Source organism: Pseudorca crassidens, chromosome 17, assembly GCF_039906515.1.
Source record: "Pseudorca crassidens isolate mPseCra1 chromosome 17, mPseCra1.hap1, whole genome shotgun sequence".
NCBI classification, from domain to species: Eukaryota; Metazoa; Chordata; class Mammalia; order Artiodactyla; family Delphinidae; genus Pseudorca; species Pseudorca crassidens.
The window spans coordinates 10,937,498-10,958,169 of NC_090312.1; the positions used below are offsets into that span (position 1 = coordinate 10,937,498).

General features: G+C 45.3%; 1 long non-coding RNA gene across 1 annotated transcript in view; it reads right to left on the reverse strand.

Annotated features, from left to right (window-relative positions):
* LOC137210746 (uncharacterized) overlaps positions 1–20,672 on the reverse strand; it is a 28,176-nt gene continuing 7,504 nt past the window's right edge. The window contains exons 2-3 of the long non-coding RNA XR_010936694.1: positions 13,784–13,940; positions 1–298 (exon numbers count right to left, since the gene is read on the reverse strand). This is a non-coding gene — a long non-coding RNA (uncharacterized lncRNA). The remainder of the gene's footprint in view (positions 299–13,783; positions 13,941–20,672) is intronic.

The following is a 20,672-nucleotide window of genomic DNA, read 5'->3' on the forward strand; positions in this document are numbered from 1 at the left end:
GGCACCCGGGTGGAGAGCAGGAGGGTGAGGGAACCCAGGAGGACGGCTCTGCCACGTGGCTCACAGTCTCGGGTTTTATGGGAATGGGGTCAGTTTCTGGGTTGTCTCTGGCCAATCACTCTGACTCAGGGTCCTTCCTGGTGGCACGTGCATCACTCAGCCAAGATGGATTCCAGCGAGGAGGATTCTGGGAGGTTGGTAGGCCATGTGGACTGGTGTCTCCTCTCTCCTTTTGACCTTTCCCGAATTCTTCCGGTTGGTGGTAGCTTGTTAGTTCCTCGTTCCTTACCAGGACCTCCTGTTGTAAGATAACTCATGCAAGTGGCTACTATGGTGCCTGGGCAGGGCGGCCAGGTTCAGACAATGGTTCCCCTAACACTTGGAGACATTTTCCAATTCCAGTTCCCTCCAGCCCAGGGCACATGCCTCTTGCCTTCTCTGTAGTTCTGTTAGCTCTGTCTGAGGATCCACTCACTTGGGGTTCCCATCCCCATGAGCACAGAACGGAAGTGCAGTGGATTTAGTGCCCCACCGGGCACTCAGCGAGCGCAAGCCTCTGGATAAATTATGCCCCTGGGAAGTGTGGACCAAGAAGCGTCATATCGGTAAACAAAGGATGTTGCAGCCATGAAATCATCAGCCACTGCGGCCACCGACGGTACACCCTGAGGGGACTCGGGATGAGAAAGAACAGGATGCTGGCCCTAGGTAGTTAAGGTGCACATCAAAGGAATGATTTCAGTGACCCCAGAATTCTTTCATTTTCCCGTACATAGAAACCACTAAATTCATTAACTGGAGATGCCTGGTTTTCTTTAATTAACAGTAATCTTTTGATGTTCTGACCACCTAGTTTTTGTTGCAAAAACTCCTATCTATCCTGGCTCCTCCCTTTCCTCGGAGGGATCCGAGGTTGTATCCCAGGCTTAAGTCCTCATCAAGTCCACTGAATGAAACATAATTCTCAACTTTTAGCTTGTGCATTTCTTTCTGTCGACAGAAGGATCCTGCAATACAGCCTACATGGTTGTCCTGAATTGAACAAATAGTTTCACTTCGCAGTGGCTAGTGCAATATTGCCTCTTCCTGTGTTCTGTCCACAATGCTAGCAGGTTTCTGCTGTGCCTCATGAAAAAGTGAGACTTTTCCTCTCTGCTGTCACCATCAAAATTTGCCTGTTTCTTGTAATAATAATAGCCAACATTCATTTACCGCTTATTTTGTTCTATTTAATGCTCTTAGTGCTTTGCACATTTTAACCCATGGAATCAGCACAATAATCCCCTAAGGTAGGCACAAGTATGACCCCTATTTACAGATAAGGAAACTGAGGCACAAAGATGTTTAAGAATTTGCACAAGATGTCACAGCTTGTAAGCAGGATATCTAGAACTCGAATCTGGGAACTCACTGCAGAGTCTGTTTTCTTAAACACTAACAGAGCCTCTCAGAGCACTACTTCCATATTTCAGTTTAGGAAGGGTTTGAACATCGATCTTGTTATCTGAGCCTAAACAGCAGCCCTGCAATACATACATGGGGAACATAATGTTATCTCATTTTAAAAGTGGGGAAATTAAGACCCAGAGAATATTAGGAAACTTCCCCAAATCTCAAAAGCTAGCAAGCAGCAGAGTTGGTACCAGAAAGTAAGCCTTATAGTTAGTATTAAAATAACATCATTAACTACATGTCAGACGCGCTGCTGAAATCTTTACATGAATCATCCACTTTAACTCTTACAGCAGTTCTGTGAGGTATTAGTTCCCCCATTTTAGAGAAGGCAAAACCAAGATGCAGAGAGATTTAGCGAGGTCACAAGTTAGAACAATCAGAGCTGACATTTCTGATAACAGATTTATTGAGATACAACTCAGACACCATAGAATTTGCCCATTTAAAATGTATGATTTAATGGTTTTTAATATACCCAGAGGTGTGCAACCATTACCATAATTAATTTTAGAATATTTTCATCTCCAGAGCTGGAATCTGAACCCAGATCCATCTAGCTCCAAAGCTTATGCCCTTAATCACCACATTATAGTGCCACGAAAATCCCAGTTCTTTTAAACAGTTTGAGACGTAATTAACATGCCATGCAATCACGTCTTCAAGTGTAAAAGTTAATGGTTTTAAGTATACTCACAGACATGTGCTTTTTTTTTTACTATGCTTGTGTGAGTGTGTGTGTGTGTGTGTGTGTGGTGATTGTGAGGGAAGCAGGAAGTACGTGCCCATGGCTCACTCTCTCCCGTGGTCTCAGGGCTGCCAGTATAAGATTCAGATTCCACTGAATCTCTCATTGGTTTGGGGGAAACTAAAAGCTCTGGGGATGCTGAGCGTTTCTGCAGAAGACATGCTTACGGAGATGAAATAACTCACAGATGGCTGTTTGCATCAGAGACAGGATCTGCAGAATCTAAAGAATGGATTCCTTTACGGTTATGTTTCTCAGGGCCAAAGGCCAAACCGCAGTCATTCAAGGGTCTCCTTGATCTGACTCTGGTGTGACCCCCAGTGTTTCTCTAAAATGGCCTCTTCACAGGTTCCAAACGTGATCATGCTCGTCCGCCTGCCTGTAAGGAGACTCCTCTCATCTTCACAAAACTAACCCACCCATCCCCCGGCTAAGCCCTCCCCCAGTTTCCTGTTGCACTTGCAGTAAATTCTAAACTCCTGCCCATAATGGGCTTGCCTCTCCAACCTCTTCTCCTTTCCTGCTGCCTTCCCTGCCTTCCAGCCACACACCGAACACCCATTCCTGCCTCAGGCCCTTTGCACTTACAGTTCCCTCTGTCACAAACCCTGCTCCTCCAAATCCATACAAGGTTGACTTTTTCTTAACCTTCAGGCCTGTCCTGATCACACAATTTAAAGTGACCCCATCTGCCCTAGGCATGGTCAAGTGTATCAATCTGTTTGATTTTCTTTGTAGCACTTATTTTATTCAAAGTTTCCTATTCACTACTGGTTAATTTGTATTTTTATCTCCCCCTGCCCCCCTCCACCCACTACTAGAACATAATCCACCAGGGCAGCCTTTTTTGCTTTATTCAGTGTTGACCTGTGTGTCTCTGACACCTGGCAGAATTCATGTCCCCAGAGCAAGCACATGTTTGCTGAATAAATGACTGAGAGACTCCGGTTAGCTGGAATCCTCTACAAAGCCTTCACTGATTCCCTGAGCTGGAAATAATCTTCCTCCTCTGAATAGCAAAGCCACCTTCTCTGCCTCTCTTAAGGTCCTGGGTACCATCTGCCTGTGCTGCAATTATTTATGGTTTCTCTCTCCCCTTCCAGACCTTAGGCTTCTTGATCCAGCTCCATACCTAATTTATCTCTGTATCTCCTGTCTCCTCCCAGGCCTTAGCAAAGTGCCTCGTGTATTGCCGGCGCTCCATCAACGCCCCATACACGCTGAGTGAGCGGTGTTGACTGTCGTCACAGATGCCTGCCTAAGACTAACTTGGAATTCCGTGTCCTTGCATGCCAAGCACCGTGCTCGTCACTCTGTCCTAAATGACCATGAACGTATGCGCATACGAGCCCCAAAGATGAATATTGCTGGGCCGAGAGAATTGAGTAAACACGGCGCTGTGCTGACAGGTTGTTCTGATGATAATTTTCTCCCCACATTCAGCGTAATTGGATGGCTGCTGCTGGGCTGTTCTGCACCAACTCTCTTCAAAGGAGAGTGATTAATGCAGAGAAGGTGAAAATGAAATGCAGCAATCTTATTAGGGGAATGGAAATATGACACGTGTCACAGGGTCTCTGTAAGGAAGCAATGCAGAGAGGTGCTGTTTTCAGGGCTGATGGGAACTTGAGTTTAAGGGGCTTTAAGGGCTGTGACTTTGTTTCTTGTCTTGCAGGTTTGCACCACCAGACTTGAGGCTGTCTTAGCTGGTCTGCGTTTTTCTGGCGTGTTCTATTATGTTTTCCTGCAATACAGAGATCTCACCAGTTGTTACCTAGCAGTGGATGGGTTTGGGGAATGTTTGTGTTTTACCAGATGCTGCAAACGAAACTCCTGCTGGCACCTGCACCGAAGTCCCAGTTCCCTGACCCTCACAGACACACTCCTGCCAGACCTTATTATAGTTTCCCAAACTTTCATCTTGCTTTTCAGCCGTCTATACTCGAGGCTTCTCCTGCCTGGGGATCCCCTCCACACACCACCACTACTTCCCTCATCCACCCACTGAGTGACTTCACGCTTAAGGTCAACTCCAACCACCCCTGCTCAGCAAGACCTTCCCTAAGTGATCAGTCCTTCCTTTGTGGCTTCACTAGGTCTTGTTCTTGCCTTCATCATGGCAATTGTCACATCAAGTTGTCTGTGTCTGTCCCCCTCCCCCAGAGGCAGGTACTGAATCTTAGTTATCTCTGTAGCCCTCGTGCCGAGCATGGTGCCGAGCACAGTGCCAGGCACACGAGATACTCCGTAAATATCGGTGGAACACAGGATATAGGACACGGATCGAAGTCTCAGCTGCAGCCCCGGGGTAGCAGAATCATTCAGTGCATGGACTCTTTCTCCAGACTGCCTGGGTTCAATCCTGGATCTTGACGCGCTAGAAGTATGACCTTGACTAAGTTACAGGAAGTCATTTCCTCCTCCCTAAATTAGAGATGATGATAATGATAGGTCCCCATCTCATAGGGGTGCTTCTGGGATGAGATCTTCACGTGCTATGTAGTGCTCAGACAGTGCCTGACCCACGCTGCCTGTTGCTATTATTGATTATAAGTCACTTACCCAGTCTCAGTTATTTCTACTCATGTCCTCAGTAACAAACTGACAGTCACTGAGAGGCTGCAAACATATGGTGTGATGTGCGGCATTGCTTACAAGGAAAATATTACACAAGCACAGCGAATCCCCACGTCCTGATAAATCATGCCAGTTCCTCTCTGCCTCTTCCTGCCCTCTTTCTCTCCTTTATTTGTAACTTGATGTGACTTTGTTATGCCTTCCAAATAAGTCAGAGGATGAGGAAACGTTAGCTTATTTGAGTGAAAAACAAAATGATCATTTCTAAATTAGGCCGAGTACACCAGGAATAATTGTTCATCTAATCCCTTGAGGTAAGGCTGGGATGATCTGCCTTTGGTACCTGGTGTTGCTATTGCTAATACTATGTTCCATTCTCATCCCTTAGGAACCATCACCCCAGTCACCCTCTACCAGAGCCACAGAGGAGGAGGGACTGGGTGTGTGTTTCTTCAGCCTTTGAGTCAATTAACACCTGCACAATTTTGGCCATATCCGCTTCATGTTTTTCTTTTAGGTTGACTGACTTTTAAAATTTAAATAAATGTATTGACAAAGAGAGCTTGATGTCCAAAATGCAAAGCATTTGCCGTAAATAAAAAGTAACCCAAAAAAGGACAACAGTGAAAACAAAACATTATTATTGAATTCCAGCTAAATATCATTTTTGCCTCCTTAGGGCAATATCATTGCCTGATATTCTCCTTACTCTTTATTCAAGAGGAAGATTAGGAAGAATCAGAAAGGTGTTATAATGACCAACCCCAAATTGAAACTTTCTCCACCTTGTTACAAGAAGGAATGCAAGGGGGGAAAAGTTACTATCCTTCTCACTTTGTGTTTTAAGGTTATTTAATCCCATATTAGTGACCAGCGAAAACCAGCCCCTAAAGCTCTTTAAAGGCATATTTTATTGCTAGAACCCAGGCGGCCCTGTTGAAGCCCTGCGCATCCACTGGGAAACCATTCTCACGGACCAAACAGCATGGAACGCCAACCACAGATAGCCCATGAGCACAGTCTAGACCCCAACTTCTCCATCACTCTGCACTCGTCCGCACCAGGTCCTATGGAGCCCTCCCCGCCCGCCCCCACCCCATATCTCTTGAATCCTTCCTCGTCTCCATCGGCAGCACCGTCTTCTTCATCCAGGTCCCCATCAGTTCCCCTTGGATTCGTGCAATATCCTCCTCTACATCTCTCTGTCCTCTCGGGCCTCTCCCACTCTGGGTCCATGCACCATGTGCCTGCCTAATAAATGTCCACTGAATGAATGAGCCTGTATCTTTAAAGACCCAAAAAGTAAGTCATCTTTCTAAGGCGTGGTTGGCATTTCTTGGAGATAAGCTGGAGTGAGGATAAGGTCTGAAAGTTCAGAGAAAGGGAGAAATGCACTGATCAAGAGGTGAAGCTGGAGGTCTGGGGCGCTCTGAAGACTCTGGGAAAAGGGTGGAATGTTCCTTCCCAACCAGAGGAAGAACCCCTGTCTCCTCGGCCTCCCTGGTCACTCAAGGGATCCCTGCTCCAGTGTCCTTGTGTGTGTTGTGTTCTTCAGGGCTTTGAAGTATGTCTGTACCTCCCCCCCACACAATAGACTGTGAGCTCCTTGAGGACAGGGACCATGTCATAGTCAGTCTCTATATCCCCAGCGCTTAGCACATTGCAGAGATGCCAAGTGAATGCTGGCTGAACTGAATTGCTAGAGTCAGATGCTTTGTAATTGCACCTCACCTGTCCCCAATCAGGGCCTTCTCTGCCAAAGCCAACAGGATTCTTGTCACACATTCAGTGCCTGAACATATCCCTGGGTGGTTTGCAAGCAAGATAATTTGTTTCTTGTTGGGAGAGCTTGTCAGCCATTTTCCATGGAGGTGCAGATAAAAAAAAAGTCTTGGCAGAAAACAAATCCAGTTGGAAAGTGACTTGGGAGGTTAAGCAGGCATGTTAAAGGTGTCTCTTCCCCAAACCTCTTACCTCCGTCTGCAAGAGTTCAGTGTAATGATGACTGCAGGTCACTACCATCTTCCCCTGCCAACAGTATAATTAAATCACCTTTGTCAGTGACTGCTGGCCCTTGGGGACCTTGCAGAGGGAAAGATATTACTGAAAAGTAAGTTCAGCCCAGGGCCTGTCCTTTGCTGCCTCCACCCAGACATTTTTTCACTACTATTTCATGAGTACTCTGTGCCAGGGCCACAGAGTGGATGTTTTAGCAATCCCCATTTTGCAACTGTGGAATTGAGGCTCAGAGAAGTCAAGTAACTTGCCCAAGGTCACACAGCAGTCAGCACAGCCTGCATTCACAGCATCCAAAACCAGTGTCCCTAACCATTACACACAGTGCCCATGTTCTACCCTGACCACCAGCCTTTCCAAGCCCCCATCCCCCTCTTCCTGGTAAGAGGTCAACATGACAACTCTCAGGCCATGGTCTTCGGGGGGTGGGGGTTCTAACATATGGATAGAAAAATATCCTCCAGGTCCATAAACATGTAACATAGCAGGTGGAAATGTTTCGAATCAGACACTTCCTGCCACTGCGAGACATAACAAAAACAGGGAGCCTTTATTGAGTCAGATGCTATCCATTATTGTCAACCATTCAGTGAGGTGGGAACCATTATTACCCCCATTTTACAGATGAGGAAACTGAGACACGGAGAGGCTAAATAGATTGTCCAAAGTCACAGAAGTGATAACTGGAGGAGCTAGGACTTCATTAATGGAGCAAATTTATACTGAGGACCTTTTGTGTGCAGGCGCTGTTCTGGGGTTTGAGGAAATAGCAGCAGACAAGATAGTCAGAAACCTCCTCCATCCATGCTTTTTATCTTACCAGCCCACATGTCTGGGATGATGACGACGATGACGACGACAACCATGACTTACCACTATTTACTGAGTACCTACTATGCGCCAGGCCTCAGTCTGCTCAACTATAAAATGGGACTAGCATTGCCTACCTAATGGCATAGAGTAGCAGCATATTATCTCATTAAATCCTTAGACAAGCTCCATAAAATACTATGATGATGCCCATTTTACAGTGGACCAAAGCACGGCCGAGTAAAGTCCCTCGCCCCTCCCCAGTCCATGAATCCAAATGCTCCCAATTCCCCGGTGCCCAGTTCAAATCACACCTCACCTAAGAGGCCTCCCTTGGCCTCCCCAGCCTGGCCACCTCTGGCTCCTCTAGACTCTGATAATGACAGTTGTCTGAACAATCAGGAGATAGGCATCTGAAGCCAGAGAAACACGAAAACGTATTAGGCAATTCTTCTTATAAGAAGTGCTGGCGCAAGGTCTGGGCCAAAGCTATAGCTCCTTATCACAGCTCCCAAACCCCCAGCACCTGGAAGAGGCTTTGGGGTTTCAGACCTGCAGTTCCCCTAAACATCAGGGTCTTCATTCTTTGAAAGACAATCGGTCCTTTATCTGGGTGGGTGTGCAGAGCCAAACTCAGGTAGTATTACTATCTTGGAAAGGTAACTTCATTACTTGACATTGTTCATTACCACAAAGGAATTGGGTGTAGTCATCACAGAACGCCGCTCATTGTGACAAATAAACTCTGGGCTGTTCACATCCACCCTTGAAATACCAGAGAACCAACCTCTTAGGCACGGCCAGACCAGGATAAACTTCAGGAGCGCCACGTAGCCCGTCCACGGGACCAAGGGACTGGGGCTTTCTGCCTAAATTCTGCTGCCTTTTCTCACAGTCTTTACCTGGCAAACGCCTATACATCTTTCAAAACCCAGATTAAAGCTTATCACCCTTATGAGTTCTCCCTGACTTTCAGAAACAGATTCAGCCCTCCCCCTCTGTGCTCCTATGGTATATATGAATATTAACATTTATACGCACATACACATATTTATTTTTAGGTTGTGAACTACGCATGTGACTTGGACCCCATGTCTCTGTGGTAAACTTCTCCTTCAAGGCCCAGCACCTCCTCTGTGAAGCCTTCCTTGATTTCCCCCACAGCACTTTGTACAACTCTCCACCATAGCATTTAAGCCTCAGTGCCTCTGTGTGTGTGTGTGTGTGTGTGTGTGTGTGTGTGTGTGTGTGTGTGTATAAACCTGGTGCTTCCTCTAGGTCATGAGCTCCTCCACGGCATGACCGTTTTATCATTTATTTCTGTATCCCATATTCCTCACCCAGTTCCTGGCACATGGTGAATGTTCATTATTTGTATAAGGCAAATAAATCCCAAGGCCCAGGTGGCTGGTTTCTGGGTGCAACTGAATGGAAAGAACCACAGTCCAGCAACAAACGTAATGAAAAGGAAGTCTCGTTCTTTGCCCAAGTATCTTCAAGGACATGAAAGGGGATGTCATATATAATCTGTAAAGATGCTTCCCAAACTCCTTTCTTCTCACTCCACCCCACCCCTACCCCTATCCTCTCATACTCTGGAACTGGTCTGGAGCCTTTGACTGCCAACCCCTCATTCCCTTCCCCCACCTCACCCACGCAAGCACACTCTCTCACACCAGCCTGTGCGGCTGGCTCTCCCTCCTTGCATCCCCTCCCTTCTCCCTGCCCCGTTTTTCTCTCCTTATTCTTTATGACACAGGGCAGCTTAGCTTTTTCTGCCTGCTTTTTGTTTTCTTTCCCCTTGTCTCTGTATCTTTGGTATTCTGCCTCTCTCTACCAGTCTCCTATTTTTATACCCTTCCCCGAGTCTAGGAGACAAGCTGGAAAATCCTCCTTTGAAAGGAGGAGAAATAAGTCATTTCTCCTGTTGGAGTCATTCTCTCCAACAGGAGCAGGCATCTGGGGGCCATGCAAGGTGCCAGGGAGCAACAACATGCTAGGAAATCTTGTCTGGGCCACATGTGTTTATTGATTGGATGAAGACGTGGACACATGAACGGATCTACTTATTTATCCATTCAACACATGTTAGAGAGTACCTGCTATAAACCAGTTATAGGCACCAGGGAACAGACCTTGACAGGAGAAACAGGTGGAAATCCTACGTGATAAGGTGCACTCATCAAACTTTCCCTTCTCCTGGGAAGTGGGTCACAGTATACATTCCCAACCCTCTGGGATGTGGGTTTATTCTGTTTTAGGCAGAGTTCCCAGTGCTGAGAGTCTCCATCCACATTTGTTAGATAGGAAACTGAACTCAGAGAAGTCAAGTAAATTACTCAAGATCTTTCAGCGGAAAACATTACTGGGCCTTTGTGTTTTACCTTAGGTTTCAATGAAGAGATTATCTTGCTTGGAAATACGTGATCAAGGCTTTTGGCCTATCAACTGCTCAGTACAGTTATTTTAGGATTTGGCTTGAGCCCAAAGACCAAAACTGAGTCATAATATGAATATATTGATATAAGTAAATGATAGCTACTATTCACTAAGGCTGTGCTATGTGCCATGCACAGTGCTATACCCCCTACAATGCTCAGTCTCATTTAATTTTTTGAACAGTCCTGCAAGACAGATATTACAGACAAGGAGACTGAAACTTCAGAGGGATTAAGTAACTTGTCCACATCATATAGGGTCAGTGCCACAGTGAAGATTCAAACAGAGGCCCATGGGATCCACACTGCTGTGTTCTTGGCCACGACGGTCAACTACTGTCCATAACCCAAGAGCCCCAGGATCACTCAGGGTCGCCTCCAGGATGCTGTGAACCAGGGTGATCTTTCTGGTCCGTGTTTTGCTCCCTTCTCTACCCCTTATCCGCAATTTCTCCACCCTCAAACACACACACACACACACACACACACACACACCCCTCGTAAAGGCAGTGACTTAGAGAGGTAGCTGGTGGTAGAAAAATAGATGATCCACCAGTTGGTAATTAAGAAGCCACAGAGGAAAAAAATAAAAAATAAATTAAATAAATAAATAAAGATTTAAAAAATGAAGTCACAAAGGGACTTATCTGGCAGTCGTCCACTGGTTAGGACTCTGGGCTTCCACTGCAGGGGGCACGAGTTCCATCCCTAAGATTCCGCAAGCCACGCAGTGCAGCCAAAAAGTAATAATTATAAATTTTAAGAAAAATACTGGAAGATGGCTGTAGCCTAATAGTCTCAGCACCCTGAACAGCTCCTTCTCACCCCTGGATGTCACCAGTGCCCTGTAACCCCTGCAGTGAGCTCCAGAGCCTGGACAGCATCTCCAGGGCACCCTCCCACTCCCGCCCCTCCATTCTGAGCCAGACTGCTCTGCTCTGGTGACTGACTCTGCTCTGCATTTCACAGTCTCTCCCCCCAGTTTCCACCTCGCACCCAGCCTTTGGGCTGACACTTCATCCACGCAGTCTGCTTCGGCTGTTGCTTTCGAATGCTGCCTTTCAGCCAGAGATGGATGAAAACCAGTGGGACCCCAGGCAGGCAAACCGTCTCATGTCCCTTCAAATGGGTATTTATTCGACATTTATTTAAAGGAAAGGGGCAGGATCACAAGAAAGCCTGCTTGTGGCCACCCCAGCCTGTCCTCTGTTATCACAGCTTATTATTGACACCCAGGTCCCGCTTCGCAAAACCAGAGTCCCCACAAATGACCCAGGCACAGCCTCCTTGGAGGGAAGTTAGCAGCCTGAGCAGCTTTGGGGAGATCTCCCCCCATAAGCATCTTGTTCAAACAGGATTCTTACAATCCTGCACTGTTTTCTTCTTGGAAGGAGTGATGGAATAATTCTTTCCTCCATCTTCTTACACCTCCAGCCCTGGCTATTGCCTAGTGCCTGGCTGTGGAGCCCTCCTGCCTCAGATCTCTCCAAGGTCTGAACTTGCTCCCTAAGCTAGTCCCACTCACCCCTATGCTAAGGACAGACTTTCAGAGTCTCCACCCAGGTGGAGGAGATCCCGGGTTTAGCAGAAAGCGAGTTCAAACAGCCTTATTTTCCCAATGTTAACATTTCTGTGATGCATCTGATCATCGATGTGACCATTTAATGTTGCAGTACTGCTGATTGCATACCCAAAGCTGTCATTAAATTAGAGACAATCAATGGTGTCTTGGAAACATTTATAGCCTTAACTCACAAGCCCATAACACACATACCCAAACAGAATTATTTCGCCTTAGCTGTTTTCCTGCAGCACTTTAGGTCTGCCTCTCTAATAACCCTTATCAGGGCGCATCATCACTGTTTGTGTGTGTCTTAACCACTAGACAGCAAACTCCTCAAGGGCAAAGACTGTCTAATTCATTTTTACACTCCAATTCCAGCACTGTGTCCAACGCTGAGTAGGCACTAAATTTGATCTGGTTAAATTGGAAGAAGACTGAATTCAGATGACTCATCTAGGGAAGACACATCAGTCCTGGAATCTAGAGGAGTTTCCCCCCCACCAATCAGTAGAGGTGGCCATGTTTCTCTCCGGAGGGGGTCAATGCATCTGTCTTGGAGTGAGATAGCCCACATGGATGATGGATTTCCAGGGAAACTTCCAACCCTGAGGTTGTGCTACCACAAAACATCCCTTCTCCGATTCCTTGGAGCTCTGTCTGGCCCCTGCATCGAGCTTGGAGTAGAGAAATCTAGTGGGTGACTCACACTGGAAATTGGAAGGAACAAGGTCTTATATCATAGAGCCCTTGCGGCAACTTTGTCATTGATTATTTAGCATCACGTTTTCTGTAAGATCTTTGGGGACTTCACCCCAGCCAGATGACCTCACGCTGAGTGAGATTTATGGCCTCTTGACTGAAAAGTAAGGCTATGAGGTAACGGAGGGAAGAGAGACCTGTAATTATGCATGAAACTCTATCACCCGCATGCTCCCTAATGTATCAGGCCAAGGATGAGATGCTGTCGTTGCCATTTTGAAAAAAAAAAGATATGACAAAATTCACCTGCCAACCCATCTCTTTTCAATAATCATAATATTCACCAACATGTGTTTGTGTTTCTATGTGTTAGCTGCAGTCTGTGGCATTATAGGCACTCAATACATTTTTATGGACAGAATAAGAGTGAATGTTCTTCTACACACATTACCTCTTTTAAAGCACACGACTCTGCGAGGTAGACATCAATGTATTTGTCTGCTAGGGCTGCCATAACAAAGTACCACAGGCTGGGTGTTTTAAACCACAGAAATTTATATCCTCACAATCCCCCGGAAATCTGAGATCAAGGTGTCCACGGGTGGTTTCATCTGAGTCTCTTTGGCTTAGAGTTGACCATCCTTTCCCTGTGTCTGCACATGGTCTTCCCTCTGTGTGTGTCTGTGTCCTAAGCTCCTCTTCTCAGAAGGACACCAGTCCGATTGGATTAAGGCACTCATTAACGACCATACTTTAACTTAATTCCCTCTTTAAAGATCTGTCTCTGAATACAGTCACATTCAGGGGTTCTGGGGGTTAGGGCTTCAACCTATGAATTTGAGGGGTACACAGTTCAGCCCATAAAATCATTATTATTCAGATGAAGAAACTGGAGCTTACAGAGGCAATGTGACTTTCCAAAGCGTACTCAGTTTTCCAGAACAGAGAAAGCATGTCCCCATTTCAGTGATCAAAACCACTTCTCTTTCAACAAGCCAGGGCCTTACAAGGGCCTACAAGACCCTGTAAGATCTGGCCTTTTCCCTAATGTCACCTCTTCTCTGAGGCCTTCCCAAACCATCCTATTTTAAACAGTAATACCTTTCAACATGCCTTGTCCCCAGTTCCCTGATTTATCTTTCCTCATAGCACTTAGTAGCCACCCAGATAATTTCACCAAAATACAAAAGCAATATGTATTTTGCTTTTTGGGAGTTGTTTATTGCCTGCTTCTCCCTTTTCTCCACACCTGAGGGAAGCTGAGTTTCAAAGAGCAGCTGCACCCATGGATTACGTTATTTGAAAATAGAAAATTTTAGTTTAAAAACAAAAATTGCAAATCACTGATCTACATGAAACATGATGAGACTGTAAGTAAGATGGAGGGGGAAGGGAGGGGAAGGGGAGGGAGAGAAGGGAGCTGGGGTGGGGGAGGAGCTACTCACAGGGAGGCAATCAACCTGTCGCTTCAAGTCTCACCTGGGGCAGATCTGCTTCCAAGCTCACCCATGAGCCTGTTGACAGGATTCAAGTCCCCGGAGGCTGTTGAGGTGAGAGCCTCATCTTCTTGCTTTCCATTGGTGGAGGCTGCCCTAAGTTCCTTCTTCTTTGAGCCTCTCCATAACATGGCAGCTTGCTTCATCAGAGCAGTCGAGTGAAACGGAAAGAGAGAGAGGGAAAGACAGAAGTCACAATCGTTTGTAACCTAACCATGGAAGGGGCATCTCATGACTTCTATTCCTTGGAAGCCGGTCACTAAGTCCAGTCCATCCTCAAGGTGAGATTAAACAGGGGTGTGAGTAACAGGAGGCCAGGATCTTTGAGGAAAAACATCCAATTCCAGCAACAAAGCTTCGGTCTGAGATTCTGACACGGAAGCTAGTCGGCCCTGCAGCCAAAGGCCCTTCCCATACATCCCAGCAATTCTACGAGCAGCGCTCACAATACACTGTAGATGTGGCCACTCAGGAATCTCCAGGTGCAAAGGCCACCATGGGACACGAGCTCTCCAGGAGACCCAGACCTCAGGGAAGTGTGGGCTGATACAGGAGAACTGGAATCCTGAATGTTAGTGTTCCAAACTAAGAGGAAGTGTTTGCACACATCAGGCTATCAAGGAATAATAACAACTTGTCTGGGAAAATACCCCTATGTCAGTGTCTCGTTAACATATTTCATTGAGAAACACCAGGGAGAGATGTTTTGTTTGCTCCTTGAGTAATTTACTGCATTTCATGTTTAAATTGAAGTATCTAATTATACAATTATGAATCATCCTGATTCAAATAAAGTTCACCAAAATAATTTCCTTATGTAGCATTATCTTCCAATATACGTGCTATCTTCATTTCACTATGTACTTTTATTCTGCCAGTCTAAAGATCTAATTGTTTTTCTAAAGTGTCCCATTAAACTAAAATAACAATTCTACCACACTAACCATCATGACCTAGTTCCTCCTGACAGGTATTATATTTTGAAATGTCATGCTTTTTTTTTTTTTTTTTTTGGCGGTACGCGGGCCTCTCACTGTTGTGGCCTCTCCCATTGCGGAGCACAGGCTCCGGACGCGCAGGCTTAGCGGCCATGGCTCCCGCTCCGCGGCATGTGGGATCTTCCCGGACCGGGGCACGAACCCGCGTCCGCTGCATTGGCAGGCGGACTCTCAACCACTGCGCCACCAGGGAAGCCCCCATGCTTTTTTTAATGGTTGTTTTCCGAAGAGAGTTTATAGCTTTTGCAGTTAGGCAGCCTTGTAAAGCGTGGTTTTAAATGATTTTCAGGTTTCAAACTAACTGAGCATTTCAAACACCAATTTCCTTTGCTTTTCTTTTAAACTAATAATAATGCCTTTCCTGTATCTTGGTTCTTTACAACTGACAGAATACAATCCCATTTGTTGTTTTATTTGTTCCTCTTTCCCAGACCCAGGTTACATGCTAGGAAAGGACTTAGGTCACCAACAAAGTGCGAAACTCGGGCTAACACGAATGCAAAAAGAGTTTATTGGCAGGAGAGCAGGCTGCTCAAAGATCAATAGGCACCTGTATAGGCACCATCCTGTTCAAAATACAGAATATTTCTAACAGTTCAGAAGCCTTCCTCGTGTGCCCTTCCAGTGCATCCATAATCCTCTCTAAAATGTAATCACTTTTGTGGCTTCTATTGCTATAGATTAGTTTTGCCTGTTTTTGAGCTTCTTAGAGGTGGAACCATATTATATCTACTCTTTTGTGTTTAAGGGTTTTTTTAATATATGAATTTATTTATTTTATTTATTTTTATTTTGGGCTGCGTTGGATCTTTGTTGATGCGTGTGGGCTCTTCTCTAGTTGTGGCGAGCGGGGGCTACTCTTCCTTGTGGTGTGCGGGCTCCTCATTGCGGTGGCTTCTATTGTTGCAGAGCACGAGCTAGGCACGTGGGCTTCAGTAGTTGTGGCTCGCGGGCTTAGTTGCTCTGCGGCATGTGGGATCTTCCCGGACCAGGGCGCGAACCCGTGTGCCCTGCATTGGTAGGCAGATTCTTAACCACTGTGCCACGAGGGAAGCCCAAGGGGTTTTTTTTCCCCTCTCTCTCTTACTATATCTCTGAGATTTATCCATGTGGTTCCTTGTAGTAATAGTTCATCGGGGTTTTTTTTTTTTCTTTTGGTTTGTTTGTTTTTTATTGCAGTGTAAATACTCAGTTGAATGATTTTACCAAAATGTTTTATCCATTCTACTTGTTAGGGACATTTTGGTTATTTCTAGTTTGGGGCTATGATGAATGGTGCCTGTATCTGTCTTTTGGTGGACATGTGCACTGATTTGTCTTGAGCGTAGCAATTCCAGTGGAATTGCTGAGTCATGAGGTTGGCATAGATTTCACTATAGTAGATATTCATTGATGGACTTTTGAATCTCCTGCAGCTAGTGTGGATATTACCCACTATCCCTATATCTTTGGATCACTCCCTGCACATGTACAATCCTAGGAGTATTCAATCATTCCAGCCCAGATCTCCGGCCCCACCAAGCGGCCCTGGGGCAGAGAAGGCTGTCCTTGTCAGCGGAAAGCCACCCCTCACAAGCTTGTGCTTCCGCTCTGATGCCCCACGTCTGTTGAACTCCTCACCTCTCTCCTGTCTCACCTTTGTGTCTCACCTTTATGCCCTGATCCTTGCTCACCGTCCTGTGTTGTACAGTTGGAACGAAGCCCTTTTCTTAACAAATTTGGACCTCGGTTCCCTTGTCTGTAAAGGAGGAAACTGAACAAAATTCTCTGGTAATTATGAATCTGTGGTGTCACACTGGGTCAATGAGATCTCACCATAAATCTGCTTGCATTACAGGAGGCCAGAGCACAAGCGCATGACTCTGAGGGGCTGGGCCACAAGCCAGAGAGCTTCAATGAGGGGAGGCAAGAAGGAAAGTTCTGGAATACGAAGGGGGCTGAGATGGGAGAGGGGTCGGTGGTGTAAGGCAGTGCCTGCCGTTCACACCTTGTTTTGTTTCCTTTAAACATAAAAACATTTAGCAAATGAGTTTTTCTACATAACACTGATAAAATATTCCTTGATCCTAAGATGCCATTGATTATAAAATCTACCGCTGATTTAGTGCATTTGGTCCAGAATAAAGAATTGAGTGGTGAGCTTCTTTTGATGACACAAAAATGTTCAAATGAGGGAACATAAACACATTTTCTAGAACTGAGACAGTAAGTCATATAAAACAGATAAAAGGGGCTCTGGCCCAGGCTGAAGTGCAGAGGCAGGCTTGGAACCCTGAAAAGTCACCCCCCTGCCGACACTTGCCTTTCCCACTGCAGTTCCTAAGGCACCTTTTCAGAACCCGGAAATTCCTTTTGAAAAGAGGTTTCCATTGGCATAGTGGAAGAGGCTTATGTTTTGCAACAGGCAGACCTCTGGCCTGGAGCAAGTGGCTTCACCTCTGAGCTTCTGCTTTCTGAATAATTAAATGTACTTATTATGAGGATACAAATGAGATCATTAAAGTACCCAGCACAATGCCCTGCCTGTCTTAGGCAAGTGGAGAAACGTTACTTCTCTTCCATTTCTCCCTGAGCAGCAGACAGCGGAGCTAGATTCCGGTTTGCTTAACCATCTGTTGGTTGAAGCATATGAGGACAATCAAAAGCAAGGTGGGCAGTGCAGGGGGAGGAGCAGCAAGACAACACTTTGCCTATTTCCCATTCACGACTGAAACCAGCCACTGAGGTCTTAGGGGGTCAGGAACTAATAACCCCTTTCTTCCCTCTTGACTGTAGAACCGGTGGAGAGATGAGGTACACAGACAGATGGAAACCAGAACATCATCTTTATGACTGAGAAAATGGATGGCGGATCAGGACTTTAGACTTCTGGTGAAAAGGATCTGCTGACACTCTTCGCCCCTCTAGACTTAGGGACAGTCCAGCCCAGGGAGAGTTTGGGCTATACAGCAGGCATGTCACCCAGGCTTGGAGTAAGTGGTAGCACGTGCTCAATCTGACTACTCTTATTTGAAATGGCAGCCTCCCACAGAATGGGAGAAAATATTTGCAAATTACATATCTGATAAGCGATTAAAATCGAGAATATACAGAAAGCTCCTAAAACTCACCACCACCATCACCACCACCAACAACAATAAAAACCCAATTCACAAAGGGCAAAGGACTTGAATAAACATTTCTCCAAAGAAGCTCTATAAATGGTCAATATGCACATGAGAAGATGCTCATCCTCTCTAGACATTAGGGAAATACAAATCAAAACTGCAGTGAGATACCATTTCACACCCATTAGGATGGCTATTATAAAAACAAAACCCAAAAAACAGAAAACGATAAGTCATGGGAAGGGTGTGGAGAAATTGGAATCCTTGTGCATTTCCGGTGGGAATGTAAAAGGGTTCAGTTGCTGTGGAAAAGAGTATGGTGATTCCTCAAAATGTTAAGTGTAGAATTACTGTATGATCTAGTAATTCCACTGCTGAGTATATACACAAAAGAATTGAAAGCAAGGACTCACCCAGATATTTGTGCGTCCATATTGCATAGCAACATCATTCACAAAAGCCAAAGATGGAAACAGCGCAAATGTCCACTGACAGATGAATGGATAAACAAAATGTGGTATATACGTAATACAATGGAGTATTATTCAGCTTTAAACAGGAATGAAATTCTGACACATGCTACAGTATGGATAAACTTTAAAGACACTATACTAAGTGAAATAAACCAGCCACAAAAGGACAATTGTTATGCAATTCCACTTACATGAGTAACTAGAGTAGTCAAATTCATAGAGATAGAAAGTAGAATGTTGGTTCCCAGGGGCTGGGGATGGAGGGAGAATGGGGAGTTAGTTAGTTAGTTTTTTTTTTTTTTTGATGTGGACCATTTTTAAAGTCTTTATTGAACTTATTATAGTATTGCTTCTGTTTTATGTTTTGGTTTTTTTGGCTGTGAGACATGTGGGAATCTTAGCTCCCGGACCAGGGATCAAACCCGCACCCTCTGCATTGGAAGGAGAAGTCGTAACAACTGGACCACCAGGGAAGTCCTGGGAGTTAGTTTTTAATAGGTACAGAGTTCCAGTTTGCAGGGATGAGAATGTTCTGGAGATGGATGGTGGTGATGGTTACACAACAATGTGAATATACATAATGCCAGTGAACTGTACCCTTAAAAATGACTAAAATGGTACATTTTGTTGTGTATATTTTTATCACAATAAAAGAAAACTGGCAGCCTTAGCTCCACCCCATCCAGTCCTCCTGATTCCCCCTTGCCCTGGCCTATTGGGTTTTTTTTTTTTTTTTGCTCCATGGACCTTATCACCTGTAATATATTATGTAATTTACCAATTTTCTATGCTTATTTTCCTCTTTAGAATGTAAGCTCCAGCAGGACAGGAATTTTTGTCTCTTTTGTTTATTTCTTTTGTTCACTGAGATATTCTAAGCACCAAGAACAGTGCCTGACACATAGCTAGTGCTCAGTAAACATTTCTTGAATGAATGAATCTCAATAAATCCTTGATGAATACATGAATCAATGGAGGGATGGATGGATGGGACGATCCTGTCACCTGGCTTGCCAGGTACCATTTTCCATTTAAAGATCAGTAGAGGCACCATAGAAGCCCATTCTACACATGAGTAAAGTGAGGCACAGAGGACAGTAATGATTTTTCCACAGTTCAGGGAGACGCCTGGCTCAGAGCCAGATTCAGAGAAAATAGCAAATCCAATAGAAGGGAAACAGCTCGCTGGCTCAGAAAAATATGAGGTTCACCTGCTTATCTTTTTTTAGTATTTGCCCTCAAGGGAAAACTTGTTCAACTTACAGTTTTAAAAAAAAAGACTACATGTTTTCTAGCAATATCACTGCTGGATTTGATCAGTCTTTTCCCAACTGATACCTGGTTGTATCCAATGGAAAATAACAGTAAAATTTTGAGGTGAAGAGAGAGCCATGGATTGGGTGAACTATTGGGTTTAACACAAAGCATAATTTCTTAATGACTTTTAAAGAAATATCTTGAAGTTTCCAGACAAATATCATAGAGGTGCCTAACTTTTTTGGGAAATTTGTGAGGCGGGGGTGATTTCCTGGGGCAGGGGTGGATCTCAGGAGATCAGGATTTACTCCTGGCTTTAGCATTTTAACACTATCTCTCGGCTGAAATAACTTTCCCTGTTGGATCTCAGCTTTATCATCTGAACAGAAAGGGGACTGGGGGCCCAGGACACGTGTTAGACAGCCTCTTGGGTTTCAGAGCTATATTTGCATGGCAATCACACTGCTTTTCCTTAATTTGTGTGTTAGAGATCCAGAATGGCAAAGAATTCTAAAGATGCTTCTATTTGCTCTTTATATCCTGTGTTTGGATTTGGGGTGACTGATGGCAAATGAGGGGACAAGAGCCCCTCAAAGGCATCCCTTGTGGCCATCCCTGCAGAAGGGGACCTCGGCAGGAGAGATGATGAGATGAAGGCGTCTCCAGTTTGTGGCTTTGGGGGCTCTGGGAGACATCAGTCTTGGTACCTGTTTTGTGCTGGGTGGGAGGGCTTCGAGGGCAGAGGATGGACACAGAGAGCTTGCAGGAGGTGAACCTGAGAGGTCTGTTTAGAGCCCACGTGAGACCCCCTTGGGGATCCCAGAATCTGGGTCAGACTCTGGGGGAAGGAGGTGAGATTTGCCTGGGCAATGAGGACAACCAGCCTGTGAAATCTGAGAACTGACTGCAAATGGAGTGAGGGCTAGAGAAGCTGTGGGTGCAAATTAACTAACTTTTAAACCAAATAAATAAAAAGATATAACAGCTGTTGAAATAGCTCAATGGCCGCTCAAAGTGTGGCGCACAAAGACATTTCA